Genomic DNA, 8,246 nt, shown 5'->3' on the forward strand with positions numbered 1-8,246 from the left:
TGCTTGCTCTACCATCTAAGCACTTACTCTGGCTTGCTGCCTTGCCAGCCACCATTCCGCTCACTGGTCACCTTCTGCCACCTGTCTCTCTACTGTGACTGCTGCAAATCAGGCTCGAAAGTTTACCCAATTCTTAGCATTTCTGCCCAGCACTGTCCCACCACAAGTGTTTTCAGCTCTACTGAGCACTTTAAATAACAAGAGACTCCTAATGGAGCCTATTTAGCTCTATCTTTGAACAGTGAGGAGGAACAGGTTAAACCAGACTGGGGACCCTTAGGGAAAGTCCATACCTCTTGGCTATGCCACCTGTCCCCATCCCTCTTACTTAGCAAAGTCCTTTCAACTGAGGGTGACTCCCTCAAGTGGGACAGGCTCAGCACAGTTCTGTTCCCTGTTATTCATAGAATAAAGACAACATTTCACTACCCCTGCATTCAGTACTAAAATGATTTGTAACCCAACACCAGCCAAAGTTGATCACTTGAAGCTACACAGTTCCTGTCTGCTGGATACCTATACAGAGTAGGTGTGTTTATGTAAATACAGTTTGCTCCTGAAGTCTCTCCCCGTCTCCAACTAGCTGTCAGAGGTAAGTTCATTTAGACCCTGCTTACAGCAGTGCCAAACAGTACAGGTGAGAGAATGCAGATGTGTGGTTTTTGCTGATCAATGCTCTCTCTGATGATTATTCTTAGGATGAAAAGCTGGTTGACAAGATCTTGTGAGTCGAAAGCCAGCCTGCTTTTCCCTTGGCTTCACCTCAGTCACTTCCTATATAAATGTTTAAGATGATACTGCAGAAAATTTTGCCTCCACATTAAAAGTGCACCACTTTGCCAGTTACCAAATAAAAGTGACCTAAGAAACTGCAGTATTGTGACTATAATGCTAAGCTCCCATTGTTCCAAAGACTTTTCCTGCTCCCATGTTTGTGTTGTTACTGAGGTCTGTTCAGCATCTCTTGAAAGTCCTCTGCCCATTGTGATTTGTTCTTTTTTCTATTGTTTAGCTTTGGCAAACCCTCTGGAACTTACCAGTTAGTAAAACACTTCAGCAGCTCAGCAAGGTCCTATCTCCTCTTTCAGCAGATGTTCCAGATTCTTGGGCAATGTTACCCATGTACATCTTGTCTTTCCTCACCACTTTTTACTACTCTGTCTTTTGTTTTATACAGATTTTTGCTGCCAATTTTTCTGGAGGTGTTTGTGAGGAGTTGAGTTTGCATTTTGGCTTGTTTCCTTTCTTTCACACAGTTTCACATATCCTCACTTATCCAGACTTTAGATTTGCTTGTCTAGAAACCAGCTAGAGTTGCTGTGGCATTAGGGTGACCAGATGTCCTGATTTTATAGGGACAGTCCTGATTTTTCACACTTACTGTCTGGTCACCCTATGTGGCATCTATGATACGCTCATACAGAAACAGCCATGACATATGAAGGTTGACTTCTTTTGCATTTTTATATGCAATACAATTACTTTATTAAAAATTTCCTGTCTGTGCAAAACACACCCATGTATCTCATTATTTCTTCAAATGTTTTGACTACCAACCAGACCATATTTTCCTTAGCAGTTTTGAAAAGGGGGGGGGGGGGGACTTACAACATATTCAGCTTAAAAATAAAAAACCCACAAGGTTGTAACAACAGGGGGCAGCATCACACCACATTCACTTTTATGGTCCCCACGGACCAAACAGACTTCCATCTCTACAGAATCTCAGGGTTGAAGTTCAGCACTGTCACTGATGGAATTTTCTACAGGCCCTTGATTTTTAAAAGCTTTGAATATTTAAAATGCGCTTGGTGCTTTGCGGGTGTCAAGGAACGAATGCTGCCATGGCCAGTGGCTGTGAAGACAGCTCTGCCCATCAAAGCCAATTCACCGCAAAGTTTCTGTTAAAAGAAAAGGAAAGAGGCTTCTGTTAAGAGATTGGCTCTGGGATTTTTGGCTTGGAACAAGCACCCTGAGCCCTGGAGACCCCTGGCTCCAGTTTTGAACTTCTATCCTAACCCATATCTATCTAACAGGCAGCACCAAAACAAATCACAAATGGAAAGGAAATCTTAGGGGAAGCTCAGCTGTGAAGTACATGGCATAGGGCCAACTTTAGTTAAAAATCTTAAAATAGCAGGGGGTTTGTTGTTTAAAGGTAATACCAAGAGACAGAGTAGCTAGCCCCTGTGCAGGTGCTTAAGGAATTGAGGCACTCTTTTCTCCTTTCCCTTTGTAGCCCCTACAACCTTTCTGCCAGGCAGCAGCAAAGAGGCCTATGTTCGCTTATCCAGGGATTCTTCTGAAAACTTGAGCACCACCAGTTCAAGCCCGCATCCATCCAGAAGCCTAGGAAAATGATCTACCCTAGGTGCCCTTGAGAGGCAGTACTTCCTCACTCACAAGCACTGAGTCCAGGGGTTTAAAACAAAGAATTCTTTACAGCAGGGGCAGCAGAACAAGCTTGGGAAAGCTAGCAATTAACCAACCAACAATACCTATTAGGTAAGACTCCCACTCCCAAGGGAGTCTTGGCAAGTCTTCCTCTCCAGGCTCTGAGTGGCTAACAAGCCAGTGCATTCTAGCATTAGCCACTTCCCACCTCTCGTGATCTTCACTCCATTTGTTGTCCAGGGCTGGCAGTGTTCAAAAATTCACACAGGCCTGTCTCCAACCTGTAAGTGAAGCATTGCCTGGGCTGTTTCAAGGACTCTACTGCCTCCCCCAGCTGAAGGGATTACAGCTTTGTAATTGGGTAGGGAGACCCTCAGAGTCCCTCAGCTAGGGCTACTGCTCTCTGCAGCTTCAGCCTAAGCCACCTCAGCTCTGTGCTGAATTTTCAGATAGGAATCAATTGGTGATATATCAGACCCTTACCAGATTCTTTGTCCCATGAACAAAGCACTCCCAGCAGAAAGAGAGAGGGAGAAGGAGTGTTACGAACTTTATCCAGATTCCTCTAGCCAACTATGCCAGACTGAGGTTTTGGTTAAGAGGTTAGCACTCACCCCCTAAGTTCTCTTACCCTCTTGTTACTCAACAGGGATGATGATAATGTCCAAATTTAAAACAACTGAATTTTGTCCCAAATGCCCCAAACTGTCACTTAACAGAAATACAAATGAGGTGAGGCCCATTCATTCAGTCATTCCCCTCCACCCCCCACTGATGCCAGATCAAGTATACCTACACCATGCCTGACAGGTGTTTTTCTAACCTGTTCTTAAAAACCTCTAGTGACAGGATTCTACAACTTCCCATGGTAACCTATTCCAGTACTTACACTTTCTAACTATCAGGCTGTTTTTTCTTTAATATTAATTTAAATCTCCCCAATGCAGATTAAGCAGATTATTTCTTGTCCAACCTACAGCTGACATGGAAAACAATTGATCATCCCCTCTTTGTAACAGCCCTTAACATATTTGAAGACTTATCACACAACCCACCCCTTCAGTCTTCTGTTAAAACTAAACATGCCCTTTTTAAACTTTTCCTCATAGGTCATGTTTTCTAAACCCCCCGTCATTTTTGTTGCTCTCCTCTGGAGTGAGTCCAGTTAGTCTACAGTTTTTCCTAAAGCCTAGCACCCAAAACTGGACACAGTTCTCCAGATGAGACCTCACCTGTGCTGAGCAGAGCAGAACCATTGTCTCCAATGTTTTACACGACACAATTAATACACTCCAGAATGATAAGCTTTTTTTAAACTGTATCACATTGTCCACTCATATTCAATTTGTGATTAACTACTTCTACCTAGCCAGTTGTTCCCCATTTTGTAATTGGGCATATGATTCCCCCCCATCCACCCCACCCCATCTTAAGTGTAGTACTCTGCACTTGTCTATTTAGTTATGTTGATTTCAGACCAATTCTCCAATTTATCAAGGTTCCTTTGGATTCTAATCCTGTCTTCCAAATCCTGCAGCCTCTCTGTCACAGGACAGGGCTCCTCTCCAGCTTCCAGACGCTCACTGACACACCAGTTCTCTTAAAACAAGCAAGCAGAGAGAGAGAGAGAGAATAGTCTTTTGAACTCTCTCCTTTTCTCTCAGGCTTCAGGGCTGCCCCTTCCTGGGGTCTCTGGCACTGCTGGTCCTGGCAGCTTCCCAGTTCTAGTCAGCAATACTCCCTTCCTAGAACAGTAACCCCAGGGCTGCTTCCCTGAGCACCTGTCCTCTTGCGCCAGGTACCCACCCCAGCAGTTAGCTCCACTCCACCATAGCTTCTCTTCCCCAGGCATATTTCTTGCCCTCTGGCAACCCTTTGTAGGCCCAGAGGTAGCCTAGCCCTGTTTTAATTGGCTGGACCAGGTTCACCTGTTCTGGGTCTCTGAGACTGGGCTCAGCTACAGTGTGACACACCTTCCCCCTCCCCCCTACTTTTTCTGGAGGAAAAAAAACACTTGTAAAAAAAAAACAGAGGGAAAAAAACCAAAAATATATTTTTGATAACACTCCTGGACCTGAACATTTCCCCAGACCAACCAATATGTTCCCCTTAGTCTTTTAATACAGTGGTTCCCAAACTTTTTCCCCTGAGACTGCAATAGGCACTGTGACCCACTGTTAATACTTCTTGAGGAAAATCACTAATTGCATACATATAAACTACATGCACCCCATGAGTACTGGCTCCCTGCTGGTACACCCTGGACCTTCAGTGCTATGGCCTGGGGGCAGGTGCTAACCCTCCTCTCCAAAGGCAGTGCACCCAATTGATGCCCAGCATCCCTTCCTGACAGTCAGGGGCAAACACCCTGATCTCACACACCCCCCACAAGGAGTCCCCCTTACCATAAGCAAGGTCCCCCAGTCTCTGCTGATGAGGAGGGGGTGACTGAGGTCGCTTAGTGTTGCCCATCACCAGTGGCAGGTGCACATTCCGCTCAGCCCTGGGCCTGCCACAGTCCCAGCTGGGCCTGGTTCTCTTGCAGCAGATGGGAGAGCACCCACTCCAGTTGGGATGAGATGGGGGCAGAGAAAGCAGACAGAACCTGTTACCCCAGTCAGAGCAGAAGTTCAGCCCCAGAGAACCCCAGACTACCCCTGGGGTGAGGAGGCCAACACCGAGACTAATTTGGTCCAAGATGGAGGACACTGATGACAGATGGATCATGGAAGGTTGAGGGGGTGGGGTGGACTGTGGTGTATAAAGAGTTAAGAGCATTTTGGAAGGGGTGGGACATCCATGTTGGGGAGATTTGAGGTATGTGGGGTGGATGAACCCCAAGTTTGGGGATATGGAGCAGCAGAACCCTGGGTTTGGCAGGGGAACCCCCAGTTGGCAAGATAGCTGAGTGAGCCCAGCTGCCAGTGACAGGCTAAGGATGCTCCCGTTGGCAGTTTCATGCTTCACCTGGTGAACGATGGATGGCTGGGGAGGGCACCGTACACAGCCTGCAAAGGGGGTGGGAGGTTGGCTTCTAGCACAGAAAGCAGAGATAGGAGGGGGGAAGGGGACAGGTAGTGCCCTGGGGAGAAGAGTCTCCCAACACCTGACTGCAAAACAGCTCACCCCACCGCTGAGATGGAGGGAACAGCTCAGTGCATTGGGGTGGGCAATACTCCTAACTGCAAAATAGTACCCCCGCCCCACACACACAAGCCAGATGCTGAGGAAGGGAGGCGGAAACCTTCCAGATATTGATCTAGATTTACCCTCAGCCAATCTTCCCAGACAAGAGTGCGCCCACAACCTGAGTCTACAAGTCCCTTAACCACTGTTCCTCTCAATCCAACTGGTACTACCCGTGGTCAGGCCTCCCCACTGCAGTTTTGGAGTGGACCCCACTGCCTAATCCCACTATAGTAACAAGCTAGGTAATCATATTCCATGATAACCTCATGGGAACTGGGGTTATTTAGTCTGCAGAAGAGAAGATGAGGGGGGATTTGATAGCAGCCTTCAACTACCTGAAGGGGGGATTCCAAAGAGGATGGAGCTCGGCTGTTCTCAGTGGTACCAGATGACAGAACAAGGAGCAATGGTCTCAAGTTGCAGTGGGGGAGGTCTAGGTTGGATATTAGGAAGCACTATTTCACTAGGAGGGTGGTGAAGCACTGGAATAGGCTACCTAGTGAGGTGGTGGAATCTCCATCCTTAGAGGTTTTTAAGGCCCGACTTGACAAAGCCCTGGCTGGGATGATTTAGTTGGTGTTGGTCCTGCTTTGAACAGGGGGTTGGACTACTTGACCTCTTGAGATCTCTTCCCACCCTAACATTCTATGATTCTATGACTGGGCATTCTACTTAATGTGCCCAGGCTTGCCACACCTTGAAGCATGCCACAGGGCCTGCAGTGCACCCCCAAGACTGTTTCAGCTAGACCGCAGGGCTAACCAGGACCCTTCTAGGTTGTGTGTGTCCCCCCCAAGTTTTGGCTGCTCAAGGTCTCTCCTCCTTGAGAGCTTCCCCCTGTGTTAAGCCCTGCTCGGTTTACCATACCTCCCTGGCTGCATCCACCTGACAGAAGGCTTCAACTTGTTCCACCACTTTCCCAGTTGGGTTCAGCTGAAAGCACCTTACCAGCTCTGTGCTCCCACCAGCAGAACCTTCAGGAATTGCTCCAAGACAATCTGACCCAGGAGGTTCTCTATTGAGCTGTTTCTAAGCCACTACGTAAGGTCATGTCCCTGATAGACACTGGATTCAGGTAGAACCATTTCCATGTGCCTCAAGAGTCAGCCCTAATTAGTCCAAAACAGTTTCCAGCACTGCCAGATAAGAGTTCACCTGGTCATCACTTACCTCCCAATAAGGCAGCGATAGTCAATGGGGAGACTGCAGGCCAAATCCAGACCAAGAAATTTACTCATGTTTTCCCTCTGGAGTTTGGACCTTGACTATACCTTGACCAAAAAAAAACTGACTACCTCTGCAGTAAGCCATCTGTGCCTCACCTGCCATGAATGGTGCTACATGGGCTGACTACATGGAATCCTCTCAGTTCACTGTCTTTGCCACCCGCTGAAATATTCAGAAGAAGACCCCAGGGTCAGCTTCCAGTCTGAGATTCACTAGGCCCAGCACCAGCCAGCCCAGGGTCCCATCACCAACTGCATCAAGTGGGCCAAGAAGCACTGGACATTTCTGCAGCCACTTCTGTTGTTGGAAGAGGACCTCTTGCCACTTCTGTTATGCTGCAAACTGAGCCTCCTGATGCTTCTTCATTAATTGCATGAGCAGGGCCTCAGTCTGCTGCTTCTCTTGTTGCTGCCCATATCTCAGCCATCTGCTACTGCTGCCCTGTCACTAATAGGCCGATCACCTCCTGCATCTTCTCCCGAGCCCCCAAACTAGATAGGGTCAGTTCAGTTTTCCTCTTATGAAGTACCAAAGATTCCTCTCACTCTTCTATCAGGGCCAAAGTGCCCACATTTTCCATCATATATCACAAGGGGCAGAACTTTGCCCCAGCTTCCAAGTAGTCTCTGCCATCCCCAGTCTCCTTTAAGAAGGTTTATTCTCTTAAGACAGGCAGGTAAAAATTCCCAGAAAAGAGTCTTTAAACTCACTCCTTTTTCTTAGGTTTCAGGGCCCCCCTTCCCAGGGTCTTTGGCACTCCTGCTCCTGGCAGCTTCCCAGTTCTCATCAGCCCTGCTCCCTTCCTGATGCAACAACACCCAGGGGCTGCTTCCCTGAACACCTTTTCTCCAGAGTTTGCTGTGCTATGGCTTCTCTTCCCCAGGCACAGCCTGTCCTAATCACTCCCACCTCCCTTTTGGCAGCCCTTTATCAGCCCAGATGTAGCCTAGCCTGATTTAATTGGCTGGATTAGGTTCATCTGCTCTGACACAGGGGCACTGGGCCCAGTTCTACTCAAAGGGACCAGTGACCCTGTGACATCCTCCCAGCTTGATGTCATCCGTAAAATTTATAAGCATAATCTTCACTCCATTACCCAAGTCATTAATTAAAATACTGAATAGTGCTGGACCCAGGACTGACCCCTGTGAGGCTTCACTAGATAAAGCATTGTAATAAGAGAGTGCTCTCATTTTTAAGTTTGTCTGGACTAGTTGGTGGACCTATTTTAACTCTGAGTTAATTGATTGATACTTTACTTGAGTTAGCTGACACCTTTGTAAATTTTGTTCTGGGACACTGTGGTTTACCCTGTGACTCACCTATAATATAACAGTTTGTGGTGCATTTGTGGAGCATCTAGGTCAACACATGCAAAGGTGTTAGCTAACTCAAGTTACAAGAGAGCCACAAACTTTACTCTAGACATACCTTTT

At 47.2% G+C, this 8,246-nt stretch overlaps 1 protein-coding gene across 1 annotated transcript in view; it reads right to left on the reverse strand.

The window, feature by feature from the left end:
• The window catches only part of COL14A1 (collagen type XIV alpha 1 chain), a 198,939-nt gene extending 191,241 nt beyond the window's left edge, over positions 1-7,698 (reverse strand). The window contains exon 1 of the mRNA XM_045005058.1: positions 7,521-7,698. The gene's annotated coding sequence lies outside the window, so the exon portion shown is untranslated. The remainder of the gene's footprint in view (positions 1-7,520) is intronic.
• Between the last annotated feature and the right edge of the window lie 548 nt (positions 7,699-8,246).

This window comes from Mauremys mutica, chromosome 2 (assembly GCF_020497125.1).
Source record: "Mauremys mutica isolate MM-2020 ecotype Southern chromosome 2, ASM2049712v1, whole genome shotgun sequence".
Classification (NCBI taxonomy): domain Eukaryota; kingdom Metazoa; phylum Chordata; order Testudines; family Geoemydidae; genus Mauremys; species Mauremys mutica.